Source organism: Vulpes vulpes, chromosome 2, assembly GCF_048418805.1.
Source record: "Vulpes vulpes isolate BD-2025 chromosome 2, VulVul3, whole genome shotgun sequence".
NCBI classification, from domain to species: Eukaryota; Metazoa; Chordata; class Mammalia; order Carnivora; family Canidae; genus Vulpes; species Vulpes vulpes.
The window spans coordinates 56,789,272-56,810,880 of NC_132781.1; the positions used below are offsets into that span (position 1 = coordinate 56,789,272).

The following is a 21,609-nucleotide window of genomic DNA, read 5'->3' on the forward strand; positions in this document are numbered from 1 at the left end:
AAATATCAAAATTTGAGGGATGTAGCTAATGGAGAATTTAGAGGGAAATTCATAGCACTAAAATTCTTATATTAGAAATGATGAAAGGTCTCAAATCAATGACTATAACTTTCACCTTAAAAAAATTGAACACTAAATCCAAAGTAAGCATAAGAAAGAAAATAATAAAGAGAAAACAATAAAAAGAAAAATAATAGAGAAAATCAATAAAACCAAAAACTGGATCTTGAACCATTTTATGGCTAGGCATCAGGAAATCTAAGTTAAATGGAAAAATTTCTTCACATAAATTACCAAAGCTCATTCAAGAATAGATAACTTAAATAGCAGTAATATCTATTTAAAAACTTAAACTTATAAAACCTTCTCCTGACCAAGCTCAGATAGCTTCACTGCTAAATTCTATAAACACTTAAAGAAGAAATAATACCAATCCTACATTAAATATTCCAGAAAATATATGAGGAAGGAACATTTCTTAACTTATTATATGACACTAGCATTACCCTAATACCAAAACCAGACAAAGACATTCTAAGAAAAGAAAACTATAGACCAACCAATATTTCTCATGTTCTAACACAATTCAGGAAATTGAATCTAACAATATATTAAAAGGACAACATATTATGTCCATGTGAGGTTTATTCCAAAAAATGCAAGTTTGGTTTAACATCCAAAAATTAATCAGTATATTTCATCACATTAAAAGATTTAAAAAGGGAAAAATGATATGATCATCTCAACATATATAGATAAAGCATTTGATAAAATTCAACATCCATGTATGGTAACAACTTTCTGGAGGGCTACTTCCTAAGCCTACAAATAGTATCTACAAAAAGTCAACAGCTAACACTATAGTTGAGTGATGAGACGCTAAATGCTACTCTCCTGAGATCCGGAAGGAGGTAACCATGTCTGCCTTCACCATGTCGGTTCAGTTGTGTACTGGAAATTCTGGCCAGTTCAGTAAGGCAGAAATAAATAAGCAAATAAAAAGACATACTGATTGGACAGGAGGAAGTAAAATTGCTTTTCTTCACAGACAACATGACTGTTTATGTAGAAAAGTTGTGAGGAATATTCAAAAACCTACCAGAACTAATCAAAGTTGCAGAATACCAGGTTGATATACAAAAATCAATTTTATTTCTATTAACTAAAGTGGAATTAAAATGAAAATAAATGCCATTTACAATAGCATCAAAAGTATGAAATTATTAAAGGATAAATTTGGCAAAAGATCTGTATGACTTGTACATTGAAAACTAAAAAGGACTGAGAAACTAAAGAAGACTTAAATAAATGAAGAGATATATTAGCTTAATAAATCTGAAGGTTCAATATTGTTAAGATGTTCATTTTATGCAAATGGGTCCATACATTTAATACAATTCCAATCAAAAATCCTACCAGGCCTTTTCTACAGAAACTGATCTGCTGGTTCTAAAATTTACATTAAAATTCAAAGGATCTAGAATAACTTAAAATAGCTGGAAAAGAATAAAGTTAGAGAATTGATGTATTTTAAGAATTAATATAAAGCTAAGGTAATCAAAGGGTGCAGTTTTAGCATGCAGACAGACATAAAGATCAATGGAATAGAATACAGAGTCTAGCAAAATACCTATACATATATGATCATTTGATATTTGACAAAGGAGCCAAAGCAATTCAATGAAGAAAGGATAATCTTTTAAAGAAAAGATGTTAGAATAATTTGACAGCTATATGTAAAGGTGATCCTTGATCCTTACATCATACCATATATAAAAATTAATCTCAAATAAGTTTGATCTAAATGTAAGAGCTAAAAATATAAAATTACCAGAAAAGAGTATAGAGAAAAATCTTGACCTTTAGTTTGGCAAAGATTTCTTAAATGTTACATCAAAAGCACCAGCTATAAAATAAAAAATTAATAAGCTTGGCTTCATCAGACATCACCTTTTCAAATATACTGTTAAGATAACAAAAGGCAAGCTACAAACTGGGAGAAAATATTTGTAAAACATATATCCAACAGAGGACTTGTATATAAAATATACAAAGAACTCTTTAGGGGTACCTGGGTGGCACACAGTCTGTTAAGTGTTCAACTCTTGGTTTCAGTCATGAAACCAAGGGTTTTGAGATCAGGGCCCACATCAAGCTTTGCACTCAGCACAGAGTCTGCATCAGACTCTCTCTACCTCTTTCCCTGACCCTCCCCCAGCTCTCTCTCTCTTTCTAAAGTAAATAAATCTGGGCAGCATTAATAAATCAGCTCAGCGATTTAGTGCCGCGTTCAGCCCAGGGTGTGATCCTGGAGACCTAGGATCAGGTCCCACATCGGGTTTCCTGCATGAAGCCTGCTTCTGCCTGTGTCTGTGCCTCTTTTTCTCTGTGTGTCTCTCTCATGAATAAATAAATAAAATCCATAAATAAATAAATAAATAAATAAATAAATAAATAAATAAATCTAAAAAAAACTCTTCAAACTGAGTAGTAAGACAAACAACCCACTAAAAATGGGCAAAAGGGCAGCCCAGGTGGCTCAGCAGTTTAGCGCTGCCTTCAGCCCAGGGTCTGATCCTGGAGAGCCAGGATCGAGTCCCATGTCGGGCCCCCTGCATGGAGCCTGCTTCTCCCTCTGCCTGTGTCTCTGCCTCTCAATCTCTCTCTCTCTCTCTCTCAAATAAATCGATAAAATCTTTAAAAAAAAAAATGGGCAAAAACCTCAACAGACACTTCACCAATGAAGATATATACTAATGGTAACAACAACAACAAAAAAGCACAAGATAAGATACTCAAAAACATTAGTTACCAGAGAAATCCAAGTTAAAACTATAATCAAATGCCCCTGCACACCTACTGGAATGGCTAAAATTCAAAAGACTGAGCAAATCAAGTACTGACAAAGGTACAGAACAACTAGAACTCTAAGGTCCTGCTGGTAGGAATATGCAATGATTGATGTAAACACGTAAACGTATATCTACCATTCAATCCGGTGTCCACTCCTACATGTTTACCCAAGAGAAATGAAAGCATATGTTCACACAAAGACTTGTATCAAACATTCATAGCAGCTTTATTATTAACAGCCCAAACTGGAAACAAACCAAATAATCATCAAGTAAATTATCTAGAAGTATTCAATGAGGTTGAATACATTACTACTCATTAAACAATCACACAAAATCTCTTGTTACAGTCAACAGTATGGATTAATCTTGAAATAATTATTCTGAGAAAAGAAAGCCAGACCAAAAAAAAAAAAAAAAAGATTTATGTAAAATTAAAAAAAGAAAAACCACAACCTAGTCTATAGTGAGAGAAAGTAGACCAGTGGTGGGGTGCCTGTGTGGTTTAGCCAGTTAAACATCTGACTCTTGATTTGGGCTCAGGTCATGATCTCAGGGTCCTGGGATCAAGCCCTGAGTCAGGCTCCACACTCAGCTTGGAGTCTGCTTGAGATTCTCTCTCCCTTGTCCTCTGCCCCTCCCACCTGTGCTCTCTCTCTCTCTCTCTCTCTCAAATAAATGAAGAAATAAAATCTTAAAAAAGAAAAATAAAAGTAGACCAATGGCTTTCTAGGAATGGGGCTGGGATGGTGAGGGATATGTTACTAAAGGGCATGAGAAAATTTCTGGGGGTAATGGACACACTCATCATGTTGACTGTGGTGGTTTCAAAGGTGTAGACATTTACATGTCAAGACTCATCAAACTGAATACTTCACATATATGCAGTATATTATAGGTCAAGTGTGCCTCAATAAAGCTATATAAAAAAGGAACCTATGCACAATAAACAAAAAGGCACATGGGGAAATGACAAGACGTATAAAGAACACTTAAAACTTCACATTAGGACATAAAATAAGACCTAAATACATAGAAATGCATACCATGTTCCTAGATGGGAAAACTCAATATTGTAAACATGGTGATTCCCCTCAAATCAGCTTATTAATAACTCAGTGCAATTGTACTGAGAATCAAAACATAGTATTTTGTGGAATTTGACAAGGTGATTTTCAAGTTCTTTAGAAAAGATAAGATGTGGTAACAACCAAAACTTTTTTGAAAAAAGAGCACAAAGGAAGGAAATGGATCTATCAGATATCAAAGCATGCTGTGAAATCTTGAAAACATCATGCTGAGTGAAAGAAGCCAGACAAAAAAGGTCGTAGAGTAAATGATTCTATTTATACAAAATATCCAGAACAGGTAAATCCACAGAAACAGAACCCAGACTGGTGGTTGGCAGGGGCTGGGGAGAACAGCCAGCAACTTCTTGATGAGAGCTGGGTTTCCTTTTGGGGTCATGGAAATGCTCTGGAACTAGAATGAGGTAATGGCTGCACAACTTTGTGAGTGTACTAAATGTCACTTAATTGTTCACTTGTGAAACTCAGTGATTTTATTCACCTCAGTTTTTAGAAAATCAATTACTAACTTCGAAAAAACCACACATACTACAAAGATAGAAACAGTGCGTTGTTGTGGAAGAGTAGGTTAAATAAATAAATGGTAAGGAACAGAACCTGGAAATAGCCTGGAAAATTCCTGTCTTTGGGGCTCAAACAAATGCCACCCTGCAATAAGATTTCTACCTCTGGTCACCAGACTGCTTCCTAAATCAGCTGATGCCTGAGGCCTTACATTAACAGTGAGATGCTGCACCATGGTCATAATACAGTAATTTTAGATTTACTCACAGAAGCTAAGGTTGAATGTTAAGGGCATGATTTGATGTCAGTGGTACAATCTGACCTAATTGGAGGGTTTTTAAAACCCCTGGGCCTGGGCCTGCTGTCACGTAGCCGCTGTTGTATCTGCTGGCAATGCACAGGGGCCTCGCATCCCAGCCCTGAAGGCAAGGCTTACCCGGCATTCCTTGCAGATCCCTAGGATCAGCTCTCTCCCTTCTCCTCTCCCACGCCCCCCATCTCAGGGGGCTGGCTGGGAGTCAGTAGGAGTCAGAAGGGCAGCAGCAACGGGGCTTATGTTTGTTTGCTTCATGTCCCCCACTCTGCATGAGAGCCCTATCCCTAAGGGAAAAGAAGCTGTTCAATTCCCCTATCATTTGGGATAGGAAATGAGCCTTCGACCAGTCTAGAACACAAACCTGTATATATGCAGGAGTCTGGTTTATGACGAGAGCAGTGCATCAAACCGATAGGTAGAAGATGGTGCTCAAAAAGTGGTTACATGTTTACAGTCCATATTGTACTATAATCCAAAACAAGAATCTGGATGCTCTAAATGCCCAACAAACAAAATAACATGAAGTTTTGGCCAAAAATATAGGATACTACTTCTATAATCCTGGGGTAGGCAGGCTTTTTTGTGGCTCTTTAATTTTTTTATCTTTGTTTTGAAATAACTTATTTTATTCTTTTTAAAGATTTTATTTATTTGAGAGAGAGAGACAGTGAGCATGTGAGACAGAACACAAGCCGGGAGGAGGGGCAGGAGGAGAAGCAGACTCCAGGCTGAGCCAGGACATGTGGATCATGACCCCATGATCATGACCTGAGCTGAAGGCAGACAACTGACTGAACCACCCAGGTTTTGAAATAATTTAAGATTTAGGAATGTTACAAACATAATACAAGCAATTCCTATATAACCTTCACCCAGATTCCCTAAAATGTTAACATTTCACCTTTGTTTCTTCTCTCTCTTCCTCAATCTCTCTCACATATATGTATGTAACACATATACATTCCCATCTTTATTTATATGCTATGTCTTTCACAGTGTATCATATCAAGAGGCACATGAGTTCTGTTTGTCTCATTACTGGTAATGTTAACTTGGATCACCTGCTTGAGATGATATCTGCTTGGTTTCCTCACTTTTGTTCTTTTGTAATTAATAAATATTTTGTGAGCCATGCTTTGAGACTACTTAAAGGTACTGTTTCTCATAAAACTTTCACCTACGAGTTTTAGCATCCAGACAAATCTCTTAAAGCATTAGGACAAGAAAACCTGACATGTGTTGAAAACCTGATATGTGTTTACATAAAAACCAAAAATGGACCACATGAACAAACAACTAAATTTGATACTGTGAACAAACCTAAAAGACAATGATGGTCTGAGAGAAAAATATCTGCGACATATGTAATAGGCAAAGAATTGATAAACAGAATCAATGAGGGACTCCTACAAATCAGCAAGAATAAGCCAACTACATGAGTCAACTATGAAAACAGGAAATTAATAGGAAAAAAAAGAAGTGGCCAATCAACAGGAAAGATGCTCAACCTAAATATAAATAACAGCACATACAGTCACATGGTGAGCTCCTAGTTTGGGAAAATAAAAATAAGAAGACATAAGAGTGACAGTAAGGATGAGGATAAATAAAACTTCTATATGTCATTCACTGGGAGTATACAAAAACTGGTAAAACATTTTTGAAAAGCTATTGGCAGTTAACTACTAAAATTTAAAATGTACATATCCTTTGATTCATCAGTCCACGCCCAGGCATGTATGTACTTATCACAGCTTTGCTTTTCAAAGAACAAAACAAAAAAAAAATAAATTTTCATCTGCAGGGCACTGGCTAAAAATAAATTACTATACAGTAGAAAAAGAGCAATGAAAAAGAATGAGCTTGATATATAATATAGGTTAGGACATGGAATGATTTCCTACAAATACTGTTAAGGAAAAGAGAAAAGCCAAGGAATATTATGTATATAGAGCTTATGTATAAATATTAATATACTAACAGCTACATAGCTTAGAATAATGCAAAGTTACTATTTTAATCAGTTTATGAACATTAGCTCACTTAATCCCCCCCACACACAATTTTATGAGGAAAGTGATTTATCCACACTTTAGAGTCAAGGAAACCAAGGCACTGAGAGATAAAGTACCTTGACCAAGGTCATGCAGCTAATAAGTGGCAGAACCAAGATTTTTTTTTTTTTTTAAGATTTTATTTATTTGAGAGAGAGAGAAAGCACAAGCAGGCGGAGAGTGGGGAGAGGCAGAGGGAGAAGCAGTCTCCCTGCTGAGCAGAGAGCCTGATGTGGGACTGTATCCCAGGACCCTGGGATAATGACCTGAGCTGAAGGCAGATGCTTAACTGACTGAGCCACCTAGGCACCCCCAGAACCAAGATTTGAACTACTAAGCAATACACCCTCTCTCTTTATAAAGAGTTGATCCTTGAGCATTGTGGGGGTTAGGAGCACCAATATACCCCTCTGTGCAGTGGAAAATCCAATATAATTTTCAACTCTTCCCAAAACCCTTAACTACCAATAGTCTGCTATTAACTGGAAACCTTACTGATAAATCACCGGTTGATCTACACATATTTTATATGTTGTATGTATCATATACTGTATTCCTGCAATAAAGTAAGCTAGAGAAAAGAAAATGTTACTAAGAAAATCATTAAGGATGAGAAAATACTTTTAGTGTACTGCAGTGTATGTGCTGAAAAATCCACATATTCATGGATGTGCACAGTTCACACCCATGTTGTTCAAAGATCAACTATATTTGCAAATTCACAGAAAAGGGATTGGAAGGGTAGAGACCAAACTATTAACAATTTACCTGCTATTAAAACTAAGCAACACTTTACAAATAACTAACTAATTAATATAACTGGATGCTAGAACCCCTGGATGTTTGCCTATTTCAGGAAACATAATAGAGCCTTCTACTCTCACCTCCCCTATTTGGAGACATTTCATGGACTTTCTTCTGTTCCAGTGATCCTCAAACTTTCAATAATATAGCTCACCACCCACAATTCTCAACTCCAGCTACATCTTCTCTTCCAAATACATACCATCCTTCATGCAAACAGTCTCTAAATACTGTAAGTGTGGACCACAAAAATTGAGAAAGGTGGCCCTGAAGCATTTTGAGTCTTGAAAACATTAAGGAGTAACTGGCAAGTATTTTACAAGCATGTAGTAACATATTTCTTGCCTATAAATATAATAAGGCTGAGACATAAACGTTTTAGAAAAATCTTTCTAAAGGCAAAGAAACAAACAGATTTTGTGGCTAACCCTGAATTAACATAAAAGTAAAGCAAGCCAGGAATATAGGGTGGATATACTTTTCCCTATCCCTCCTGCTAAGTACAACTAAAAACCCTGGACATTATATGTAACAAAAATAAGTGATCCCTGAAAGATGACAGAAGAAGGCAGACAGCTATGGACCTTAAGACCCAAAGAATACCATGGTGGTGGTAAATTCTGTGGATTTCTTTTTGCCCTACATGCCAGTCTTGGAGCTAAAGAAGCCAGCTACGCAGAAACAGCAACAGACATAAACCAAAGAAAGCCCCAACAAAAGGCTGCTTTCTCCAGCCAAAAGGGCATCCTAGCAAGATAGAGACTTTTAGACATTAATTGAGTGATTCTAGACAAACACCATATAAAATACTCTGCCCCCTCCCCTCCGACCAGCAAAGCCAAAGTAGGGAGCCTAGGCTTCCACCCTCACCAGGTTATAATGGGGCATCCTAATAACTCTGCCAAGATGATGTCAGGAAAGGCCAAGTAGGGAGCCAGGACTTTCATCCCCATCTCAAAAATTGATAGAATACCAGAAAATCAGCAAGCACACAGTAGAATACAACAACACTCTCAGCCATGAGGATAAATAATATTTAAAGGAAATTTCTCTCAGTAACAGCAAAGTACAGAGTCTTTTTGAGTGACCATGGAATATATGCCCAAATAGACCATTTCATGGGCTATAAAAACAAATCTCAACAAATCTAAAATAATTGAAATCATATAGATTGTGTTCTCCAACACAATCAAATCAAAATAGAAATCAATTACAGGAAAATCACTAAATGCTTGTAAACTAAACAACACAATTCTAAATAATCCATGGGTAAAATAAGTTTAAAGGGAAATTAAAAAATACAATGAACAGAATGAAAAGTTTCAAAAATACGAAAATTTGTGGGACATAGCTAAAACATCAAGGGGGAAATTCATAGCACTAAATGCATACATCAGAAATGAAGAAAAGTCTCAAATCAACAATCTAAGTTCCTTCCTCTGGAATCTAGAAAAAGAGCAAAATAACCCCAAAGTAAACAAAGGAAATAATGACAATAAAAACAAAAATCAATGAAATTTAAAAGAGAAAAATAGAAAAAAGTCAATGAAACAAAGAGCTGGGTTTTTAAAAGATTCATAAAATTGGTAAACCTCGAGGAAAACTAACAAAGGCAAAAAGAGGACACAAAATATCAGAAGTGGAGAATACTATTACAGACTCTACAGACATCAAAAGGGTAATGGAGTGCTATGAATAATTCCACTAATTTGACAACTTAGGTGAAATGGGTCAATTCCTCAAAAATGCAAACTACTACAACTTACCCAATTTGAAATGAATTATTTGAACAGCCCTATAGCTAGTAAGGATATTGAATTCATCATTTTAAAACTCCCAAAAAAGTAAATGTCCAGGTCCAGTCTATCTCATTAGAGACTAAAGAATTCTATCTAACATTAAAATCCTACCTAATATTTTATTAATAACAATTCTACACAATTCCTTCCAGAAAACAGAAGAGGAGCAAACACTTTCCAATTAATTTTATGAATCTAGTATTAACAAACCAGATAAAAATGGTATCAAAAAGAAAACCACAGGGATCCCTGGGTGGCGCAGCGGTTTAGCGCCTGCCTTTGGCCCGGGGCGCGATCCTGGAGACCCAGGATCGAATCCCACGTCAGGCTCCCGGTGCATGGAGCCTGCTTCTCCCTCTGCCTATGTCTCTGCCTCTCTCTCTCTCACTGTGTGCCTATCGTAAATAAATTAAAAAAAACAAAAAACAAAAAAAAAAAACCACAGATCAATATCTCTCACAGATACAAATATAAAATTTTAACAAAATATTAACAAAGAGAATTTGTCAATAAATAAAAAGAATTATACGTTACAACCAAGTAGAATCTATTTAACTTTGCAAGGCTGGTTCATTACTAAAAAAAAAAAAAAAAAAAATCAATCAATGTAGTACACACATTAATAAGCTAAAGAAAGAACCACATGATCACATCAATCAATGCAGAGAAGACATCTGACAGTATTCGACACCCATTCACTACAAAAGTTCTCAGAAAAACAGGAATAGAAAGGAACTTCTTCAACTTGATAGAGATCATCTACAAAGAAACCTACAGCTAATATTATACTTAATGGTGAAAGACTGAATGCTTTCTCCCTATGATCAGGAATAAGGCAAGGATCTCCACTCTTACCACTTTTATACGACACATCACTAGAAGTTCTAGCCATTGAAATAAGGCAAGAAAAGGAAATAAAAGGCATACACAGGTCAGAAAGGAAGAAAGGATGATGTGATAGTCTACACAGAACATCCCAAGGAACATACACTAAGTGAGTTCAGCAAGGTCTCAAAGTTCAGCAAAGATAAACATACAAAAGTGAGTTCAGCAACAATAAACACACAAAAATCTATTGTATTTCTATATAATAGCAATGAACACACAGACATCAAAATTATAATTACAATTTCATTTACAATTACTCAAAAAATGAAGCAGTTAGGTTTAATTATACCAAAACATGTATGGAGCTTGTCTGTAAAACATACAGAATGCTGGTGAAAATAATCAAAATACTAAATAAATGGAGAGAATATTATGCTCATGAATTGGGAAACTCAACACAGTAAAGATGTAAATTCTTCTCAAGTTGATATACAGATTTAATATTGTGACACTGTGATTTATAATAAGAAATATATATTTGTTTTTCACCCATGGTTCCTGGCTCACAGCTCCCACCCAAGGCCCTTGGAATTTCCTGAGCAATAAGAGTAATGGAAACATCCTTTGTTATAATATTTGGTCTCTTGCCCTCAGTTCCTGAAACTGTTTCAGAGCCATAAAGGTCAAAGAGGTGTCTTATTGTCCATAACAAGCTCCTTTCCATCACAACTGGGTTTATGTTAATGAGGTGACTTCTGAAAAGCACCTAAGGATGGGGGCCTCTAGGGGAACCAACCATGAATAAAGCACTGGAACTTTTAGTTCCACTCCTTGTATTCTGGGAAAGGAAGAGGTGGTGGAGGTTGAATCAATCAGCAACTGCCTATGATTTAATCAATTGTGCCTCCACAAAATCCCAAAAGGATGGGGTTTGGAGAGCTTCTAAGTTGACAAGTACATGGAGATGTGGGGAGAATGGTAAAAGCCCGACGACCTTTCCCCACACCTTGGCCTATACATCTCTTCCATCTGGCTACTCCTGGGTTATATCCTTTTATAATAAACCAGTGATTTAGTATGTAAAATGTTTCTGTGAGCTCTGTGACCCACTCTAGCAAATTGATTGAACCCAAGGAAGAGGTGGTTGGAACCTCTGATCTATAACTGGTAGGTCAGAAGCACAGGCAACAACCCAGCCTTGTGATTGTCATCTGAGGTGGGGAGAGGATAGTCTTGTGGGACTGAGACTTTAACCTGTGGGATCTGATGCTATTTCCAGGTAGACAGTGACAGAATTGTTTAACTATAGTACTTCTAGAGCTGGTGTCTAAGAATTGCTTGTTGCCAGTGTGAGGAATCACCCCCCACACTGGACTTGGGTCAGAATCCCTTTTAAAGGTTAGTTCCTATCTAAATTCCAGCATGCTATTTTTTATAGCTATGGACAATATTATTCTAAAATTTATATGGAAAGACAAAGGACTTGAATAGCTGAAACAGTTTTTAAAAAGAAGAAAAAAGTGGGTGGAATCTTTCTACTCAATTTCAAGACTTATTACAGAGCTGCAGTAATCAATACTGTGTGGTATTGGCAGAAGGCTAGACACACAAAATGGAACCTAAGAGAGAGCCACACCAATATGCCCAATTGATTTTTTTCTAAAGGCTTAAAAGCAATTCAAAAGAAAAGGTTACCTTTCCAACAAATGGTACTGGAATAGTTGTTCATCTGTAGTATAAAAAAGAGAGAACTAAGTCCACACCCTGTACAAAAGTCAAAATGTACCACAGACTTAAATGTTAAATGCAAAATTATAAATCTTGTAGGGAAAAAAAAAAAGGAGAAAATCTTCAGGATCTAGGGCTAAGCTAAGAGTTCCTAGACATGATGCCAAAAAATGGAAAAATTGAGAAGTTGGACTTTGTCAAAATTTAAAACTTTTGCTCATATAAGACCCTGATACAATAAAAAGACAAATATAGACCAGAAGAAAATATTTTCAAACCACATAATCAACAAAAGACTCCCACCTTCAGTATACAAGGACACTTTAAACAGTAAAAAAAAACAAAAAACCCAAACAACCCAATTAGAAAACAAATAAGAGGTAAGGTGGTATTTCAGTGGAGACACAGAGATAGCAAATACAAGCAGGAAACGTGTATCTGACGACGTCATTAGCTGCTAGAGTAATACAAATTAAAACCAAACAACTTGTCACCACACACCTAGCAGAATGGCTAAAACAACAACAACAACAACAACAAAACAGTGACAATAATAAATACTGGAAAGAATGTAGAGAAATTGGATCCTATCTATATTACCAGTAGAAATGTAAAATGTTACAGCCACGCAGGAAAAGAATTTGGCATTTTCTTAAAAAACTAAACATGTAGCTACTATGTGACCAACAGCCACACTCCTGGACAATTATCCCAGAGGCATGAAAACACGTTCACACGTAGACGTGTACACAAGTATTTACAGCAGCTTTATTCAAAATAGCTCCAAATTGAAAACAACCAGGATGTCTTTCAATAGGTAAACAGTTAAGCACACTGTGGTGCAGCCATACCAGTTAATACTATTTGGCAATAAAATACACAATAGATAAAACTCCAGAGAATTACGCTGAGTTTTTTGTTTTTGTTTTATTTTTTTTTAAGATTTTATTTATTTATTCATAGACACAGAGAGAGAGAGAGGCAGAGACACAGGCAGAGGGAGAAGCAGGCTCCATGCAGGGAGCCTGAATTGGGACTCGATCCCGGGTCTCCAGGATCACACCCCAGGCTGCAGGCAGCGCCAAACCACTGCGCCACCGGGGCTGCCCTACGCTGAGTTTTTGAAAAACAGAACAGCAAAAAAGCCCAATCCCAAAAGGTTACATGCTGTATGATTCCATTTATATAACATTCCTGAAATGACAAAATTATAGAACTAAAGAACAAATTAGTGCTTGTCCGTGGTTAAAGAGGTTAGTTAACTCCTAGAGATAGTAAACAGCTTGTCTACAAGCAGTGTTTATATGCAAAACAACCAATCCTGAGTCCATATCCCCACCCACCTCCTTTTTAGCAGGCTCCTTCTGTCCTCCCTACCCTAAATCACCTGAGGGCCAGGTATCTGACCACTAGACTACCCCTTAGAGCCCAGTGCCTGCTGAAATTATTTCAACTAGACTGTCCTAAGTCTGCTCACCTGACCTGTCTTGCCTTTCCCACAGAAACCACAATAAAGGTTCCCTGCCAGGCTTCCCCCTCATTCCCTCTGCCTCCTGCCCAATGCTGATATTTCTGTGTGCGGCCCTGCATGGCATGGCAGCATGTCCCTCCTCCTGGGAGCTGGGAGTGTAACAAACTACCTTTTCAATGGCACTTGTCTCCTGATCTGTTGGCCTCATCATATCTGAATAAAAATAAAATCCCAGGGACAGTTTAAAACAGAAATGTTCTGTATCTTGACTGTATCAGTGTTAATATCCTGATTGTGATGTATTAGAATCTGCAAGAAATTAACACTGAGAGAACATGAGTCAAAACAAGATCTTTCCATATTACTCCTTGTAACTGCATATGAATCTACAGTGATCTCCAGATAAAAAGTTGAACTGAAAAAAGCAAAATTAAAGCAAGTCCCTTGAATCCAACTCATTGGGGCTGCTTTGTCAGAAGCCTTTCTAAGGGTAGACAGGAAGTTTAGCAAACAGGAGGAAGCACCAGAACCCCAGAGCACTGCATTGTGTCTCAAGTCCTCTCCACTTTCCAGATGAACCAACCATGGAGCAAGTCATTCCTGACAAGAAAGTCTTTGGGTCAAAAGCTAAATGCAGAGTTGGCAGGACAGAAGCCTAGAAGGGTCAATTGAAGCCACTCTTTCTGGTACACTTGTCCTCACAGCAGGCCACACATGCCTCTCATACACCTCCTGGATGTCTGAGGCCTAGGCTCTGCGGGCACAGGCAGACCTGTGGGGAGAGGCCAGTGCCACCCCAAGCTTGCTAATCCAGGCCACAGGAAACACAGGCCTGAGGGCTGGTCACAAAACCACCGTCCCTGTTTTCAGTAATTTTCAGTTTAATGTATTTTCTAACAAAACAAAAAGGAGGAACACCTGGTGCTTTTTTTTCCAAAACAAGCTCTGGGTATGAAAATAAACAAACTTGGGGGTGGGTCTCTGCCTGAGGTGGTTTCCGCTCTGGACAGCGAAGCTGTGGGGAGGGGACTGGAGGCAGCAGGAAGAAGCCACGGCCCCTGGCTTCTGCTTTTGCTCCTTGGAGGCAGAGCCTGGGGAGGGGCTCTCGCTGTCCTCTGGCCATGAGGAGCACTTCAGCTTTCCAGAGGGCCACCTGACAGCTGGGACCAGATCGGACACATGGTGAAGTCTTCCACGTCCTCCACCAAATGTTTTTAATAAGATATTGTTACCATCTTCACATACTTCTGTGACTTTTTAATAATTTCTAGCGCTGTCTAAAGACACCAGCTTGATGAAACCTGCTCCAGCATTTAGCAGATTATTCTTTTTCCACCGTTTTGCTACATAGGACCTCATCTGCAGGCTTGGGACTTTTAACTTTCCCCTCTGTGTACCCAAGATGCAGCCCACTAGCCCAGAGGGGAGCTGGTCTCTTGTAGTCCCCCCAGTGCCCCTCATGTTTGATAGTTCAAGCATTTGAAATGTCCAATTATTTAGAAAATCCCAAACACATTTAGAGCATACGTAAATTATTCAGGTCCCATAGTTTTTAAGAAAGGTTTTATTGTCTAATTAGTTTCAGAAATAAGCAGCAGTGTTAAGAGAAAGGAGACGGGAAGTGCAGACTTAAGGCATGACTGGCCAGTGTCTGCCCACAGGGCCCACTCCCTGGTCATAGCCCCGTGACCCAGGCTGCCGGCTTCCCAGCACGTGGGGCCAGGAGGGAGCAGGAGCCACGCAAGCACCCCTTCCAGGCTCTTCTCTGGTGGGTCCTGGATGCCAAGTCCTCTGCCCCTTGTGGACCTTGCTTCCTCAGATGGCCCCTCCTCTCACATATCCTCAAACCTCCATTACTCTGGTTCCTTCCCATCGGCAGCTAAGTGTGTTCAACACTCTCCTATGTTGAAACAAAGGAAAAAAGACTTCTGACCCCATGTCACCCTCTGGCTGCCACCTCCTCTCCCTCCCCTCATGCAAGGTCCCCTCCCACTTCAGGTTAGGCTCTCCAATGCCACACCTGTCTTGCTTCTGAGCCCACTACCAAGTCCATGACCACCTCCTTGGCATTAACTCAACAGAAACCTTCCAGTTTCATTTTACTTAACCTTTTGGCAACCGTGAAAGTTAACAACCACCCCTTCTAGAAAGACTCATTTTCCTTCAGTTTCTTACTAATTTTCACCCACTTCTCTGGATGCTCAGCCCTGGTCCCCGCTTTAGGTTCCCTCTACACCCAGTACTCATGACACTCCAGGGGCCTCCGACAGGGACTCTGCTGTGACAGGACCACCTCCCAGGAATGCCTCAGTTATACCAGGGGCTCTGCCGGGTGCTGATGACACCCAGACTTCTCTCAGGACCCTCAGCTCTAGGTCACCCAACATCTCCACCTGTACATCACACAAGCACTTCAGGGTGCCCCAAACCGAGCCAATCGCCCTTCTCCACCCACAACCCACCCGGCTGTCTGCATTCCTTTCAGCTAGAGAGCATGGGCATCCACCAGCTGTCCAATAAGACACTTGTGTCATTGGGGCCCTTCCTTTCCTCACCTCTGTGCCCACCTCCCAACACTCAATCTGTGTTTTCCTGTGGAAGAGTATGTACTTGGATGCCCATGTCCCTCAGATCCATGTACTTCCTGTTTCCACAGTTACTGGTCAGGCCACTACTCTCACACCCGGTGGTTGCACAGGGGGCCTCCAAACCCACTCCCCAACTCCAGTATTTGCATCTTCCAATTTTTCTCCTCACTGCATATACCACGTGAACTTCTAAAAATACAGACCTAAGAATCTCTTCTTCCTAAAGTCCTCTGACCACCCCCACCATCCTCAGAATAACAGAAACTCCTTTGTGCTGTGATCCAGCCTCATCCACTCTCCCAGCCTCACCTCTGACCTCAACTCCAACCTTACCTCCAACCTTCCACCTGATGGAACCCAACCTTCCCAGACCTCGGATTCCCAAGGCCTCACACAATAAGCAGCTGGTTGACAAATATTTGTGAAACCAAGGCATGAATAAGTCAAAGAATGAGTAATGTCAGGAAAAAGTGTCACCAAGGAGCTACTCCAATGGGGTTTTAAAGGAGAGGTAAAATTTTACCCAAAGAGTGGGGTTGGGTGCGAGGTACAGGAATTCTGGCATTCTGGAAAAAAGCAGACTCAGAAGGACAATGGTACAAAGTTTCTGCTTATTCTGGGTATGAGAAAGTGAGAAGTTCAGCAAGGCCAGGGAAGAAGTGAGTAGAAGGAAGTGAGACCGGAAAATACATTGAAATCACGTGTACTCAATGAAAGAGATGAATGAATTAATAATAGAGCTATCTATGTCCTCAATGTGTTATATTTTAAAAGTTAGGAAAGTGTGAATAGTACCATTCCATTTATATTTTTAAAATAATATATATTTTTGGGATCCCTGGGTGGCGCAGCGGTTTGGCGCCTTCCTTTGGCCCAGGGCGCGATCCTGGAGACCCAGGATCGAATCCCACGTCAGGCTCCCGGTGCATGGAGCCTGCTTCTCCCTCTGCCTGTGTCTCTGCCTCTCTCTCTCTCTCTGTGTGACTATCATAAATAAATAAATAAAAATTAAAAAAATAAAATAAAATAAAATAAAATATATATATTTTTAAAAACTGATAGATATACACATCCTCAGAGACTTTTTGAAGTCTAAATCAGGAGAGGCTGAAAATAGCAGAAAAAGCTAGCACAGTCCTCCCTGAGGTAGACCTGCGGCCACATGTAGAGATTATTTAAGAGTGACTTGATTAGACCAGTGGTTCTCAAAGTGTGGCCCCTGGACCAGTAGCATCAACATCACCTGGGACTGGTTAGAATGAACTCCTCAGGCCCTGCCCCAGACCCACTGCAGCACGAATTTGGGGTATGGGGTCTTCCAGAATAGTGAGGTCTAAAAATGCTTGAAAATTCCCCCACCTGGACATCTGAAAATAGTCACTGAGCTAAGGGATAATTTGTCACTCTGGGGTGACTGCACCATAAAGACTCCTGTGTAGAGGGTGAGGTTTTTCTGGAAGAGAATGGAAGAGGTCTTAGACTGAAGAGAGGGAAAAAAAAAGTCTTCTGCTCTCTCTGAGGCCAGGATTCAACTCTAAACACTGTTCTGGGATAGGCAGAATGAAGGCAGAGTCTGGGCAAGTAGGAGGTCAAAGGACATGGGGCCTCAATAGCATACTGTCATATTCTCTGAGTTTTATTCTCTCATTCCCCTCATCCTCAGGATTCCCAAATAATCTCATTAAAAGTGATTCCTGTCTCAGGTATTCTATGGGAAACCATGGCAGGTCCCAGAAGAAGGGAGTAGCAGGGAATGTCAATCCCCACTCAAGCCAGAAAGGTGGGAGCAACCACTGCCAGGTTAGCAGGGAGCTGCACCCAGCCTAGGGCAACCTCATAGATGTCACCAACAAAAATGGCCCAGGACAGTAGCAGGGGAGAAAGCCAGAGCCGAAGAAAGCCAGTAGCAGGGAAGAAAGCCAGAGCACACTTGACGTGGTGCATTGGGAGAGGTGCAGAAAATGCAGGATAGACACTTGGCAGGTCTGAGAGTAGAGAAGGGAGGGAGGGATTTCTAGAGGTAAGTTGGAGTGAGTTTATGTTGTCATAACCTGGAATTTAGCAAGAAAGGTGGACAGGTCTGGAAAGCTGGATCTGACAGATAAACAGGGTGTTAGGATTTCCTGTCCAAGCACTTAACCACAATTTTATTTTACATTTCTTTGTGTGATCATATAATTATCATCCTCTCCCTCTGGACTGTAAGCTTTGTGAAGGAAGGACCCTGGATGTTTCCACTCACCACTTAATCCCCAGTATCTAGTTGGCACATACTATTTACTCACAAAAGGGGCTGGATAAATAAACAATTTAAGTTAAAACTCTATAGAGCATTTGATTCTTCTTTCTCTGTATTGTTGACTTTTTGTTAGTTTTTGCCCAAACAGCATATTATCATATGAAAATATATTACCAAAAAGCATTACATCAAAGGGATCTACTTCCGTTTGGGGGGAGAGTCATGTTATAAATACAGCATCAAGGCTTTAGTCTGAGTTGCAAACACTTGGTTAGAAAGGCAAAAGAATGTAAAAGTTAGAATGTATTAGAACGTATTTCACCAAATACATAGAGATACACCCACGGTGGTCGTCAGCTATGGCCAGCCTGATGCCCTCAGATGTTGCTGTATCTCAGAGTGACTTGGAAATCAAAGATTAATTCTGCACAGAAGAGTTTTAGCATAAAGTGCTTCTATGGCATTATGATTCACTGAAAACTGACCATCCACATATGATAAAACAGCATGTACTACCTTCAGCAAATGCCAGGCGTCTACAATAGAGTCAGCATGCAGGTGCTGTGACGTCACAAGGACACAGGCGACTGCTCGCCCTCTGACAAAAGGAAGGATCATCGCCAGTCACTCTAAGATCTGAGAGTATGGCAGTGGAACAGAAAGGGCAGGCTATTTCACAGAGGATTGCAGACAATGAGACAATAAATTGAGAAGTTTAGCAAATAATCCCCAGTCCCTCAACCTAAGAAGCTTCCCCTGAACTGGAGAGAAGAGAAGCTATAAAATTAAATTTTTATAAACACACATGTGGCATCTTTGACTTCAAGCAAGCAACAAGGCCTGTGGTCATGCTACCCCGGGTTAGCAGTCCATCCATGCTAAACTCTTGGGGCTGTATGGTCACAGTGCTGAACATACTCTGTACACAGGAGGGATTAATCCTGCAGCAGATGTGACAGGCAGAGGGGGCCTTGCCACAATCCACAGCAGGTTCCTTGCCACTGCGGTTCAGTCTAAGCATCTCAGAAGCCCGCCACTATAAAACGCCTTACATTTCGGTTTGGAGGTTGACGTTCCATGAAACCCCAGATAAAAGGAATGAGAAGTGCCTCTCTTCGCCCTGGCCTCCCAGCCTACCCTGGAACTCAGGGTCAGACCTCTAGGGAACCAGATCCTATCTGAGAACAATCCAGTGGTCAGTACCAAGAGACATCTCGCACCCCTCTCCCCTGAAAGGGCTTTCAGAGGGAGCTCGGACACTCTCCATCTCTGCGTGCAGAGGCTGGGTAATTGCCGGGCTGACCCTTGGAGCCTCTTGCCCCGCTCACCTTTCACTATAATGCGTGGTAGAGCATAATCATGAAATGTGCTTATTAATTTTACTCATTTGACGCTGCGCTCTTCTGCCCTGAGCTAGATGTTAGGAGAAAATGATAGGGATAGATTCTGCTCCTGTCAGACTTACCAAGACTTTCAGAAAACCAGACTATCAAAGGCCATCTGCCACCCACTAGCCAAGCTTTCAAGATGACCCCAAAGGTACAAGCAGAATGTTAAAGACACAGATCAACAAAAGAGAACAGAAAGAAGATGTGGAGACCCATGCCCTGGGTGTGAGCCCCCCACATGAGCCCTCCCAGGAGAGCAACCCCAGAGCCAGTCCTCCCAGAGATCACGAGCATTGAGCCCCTGCCCTGATTCATGACTTGCTGCTTCATATCTAATTCATCAAAAGACACTTTGGTTTCTCAAATCAGGAACATTTTTATTAGCTTCCCCAAGAGTTTTATGGCACAAAGCCATATCTAATGATTCTATTTTACAGCAAGTTATACATTCAAACAGCACTTTGAAGTCAGACAGCAGGTAAGACTCAAATCTTTGTCAAAAAAGATTCCCTTGTCCTTTCACTTTTAAAATGTTTATAAGCTTTCAAACAGTTGGGAAAGTGATGTGAAGGATTTTAACAGGCTTCTCCTTCTCTGCACAGGACCCAGCGCTGGCTGACTCAATATATACTACAGTGTTCTCGAAAGGGTTTGCTTTTGCCCCTCTGTTCCCTCCACCTAGGGACATCTGGCAATGCCTGGACACATTTTTTGTTGTTACAACTGCAGTTGCGCTACTGGCATCTAGTAGGTAGAAGCCAGGGATGCTGCTAAGCACCCTATGTATGTGGCAATGGATAGCCCCCCAACACAGAATTACCTGATTGTCTAGTCTAAAATGTCACTAGTGTCAAGACTGAGAAACCATGCCTTAGGGCTTCTTCTGGACCAGGTGTCATATCACCCCCACCCAGGACATTAGATGTTAATCTAATCACAGCAGCAGGTTTTCAGTGCTGCCTAATGAGACTTGTATTCTTTTATTCGTATGCATTCTTGGTGCACATTTTCAATAAATGGAATAAAATGCTGTCTTAAACAAAATGAGGAAAGTGAAAATAAGACCACCTTAGAATCTCAGACCATAGTCACCGGTAATCAAACCCTCCTAATGTTATTCTGCACTTTTTAAGCCTGATCCAAATCATAATTTATCTACTGAAACAACAAAATAACCAATGCCAGCCATCAGTACTACTGAACACCACCAGAGACACATGCTGAAAAGCAGAGCAAGTTCTCTGTTAAACTTAACCTGTCGTGGTATGATCAGTCAGGGCACTGGACTTGGAAGGGGGTCTGCTCCTGAGTCACTACTTCCCAGGACTGGGACTCTGTCACTTCACTTGCCAGAGCTTGGATTCTCTTAATCAGCAAAATTGAGAGGATAAGATACTTGCCCTTCTCACGTTCCAGGAGGAGATAAAGACACTTGCCCTTCTAGAGTTCCAGGGAACTGTGAGAGCCAAATGAGTTCACAGGTAGGAAACTGCTCTGTAAACTGTAAAGAGCTATAAGAATGTATGGCAATATGCTGATGACACTTACACATCCAGGACAACCTATGACAAGGATCTTTCAGACTCCTGGATCCTTTTCATGAAATTTCATAACTAGAAGTGAGTTTAGAATCAAGGGAGCCAGGAACGCCTGGGTGGCTCAGCAGTTGAGTGTCTGCCTTTGGCTCAGGGAGTGATCCCAAGGTCCTGGGATCACCACAGGCTCACCACAGGGAGCCTGCTTCTCCCTCTGCCTACGTCTCTGCACTCTCTCTGTCTCTCATGAATAAATAAAATCTTTTTTAAAAATTAAATAAAAAAAAAAAAAAAAAGAAATCAAGGGAACCAACCCTTTAGTTTCACAGAAGGTGAAAATGGCCATCACAGATGCCAAGTGACTCTGCCAAAGCCAGGAAACAGCCCAAGTGGACTCAGGTCCTCTGACTCCCAA

At 40.1% G+C, this 21,609-nt stretch overlaps 1 protein-coding gene across 12 annotated transcripts in view; it reads right to left on the bottom strand.

Moving 5' to 3' along the window:
• Nucleotides 1-21,609, bottom strand: part of MVB12B (multivesicular body subunit 12B) — a 187,366-nt gene that overhangs the window by 152,323 nt on the left and 13,434 nt on the right. The window lies entirely within an intron of this gene.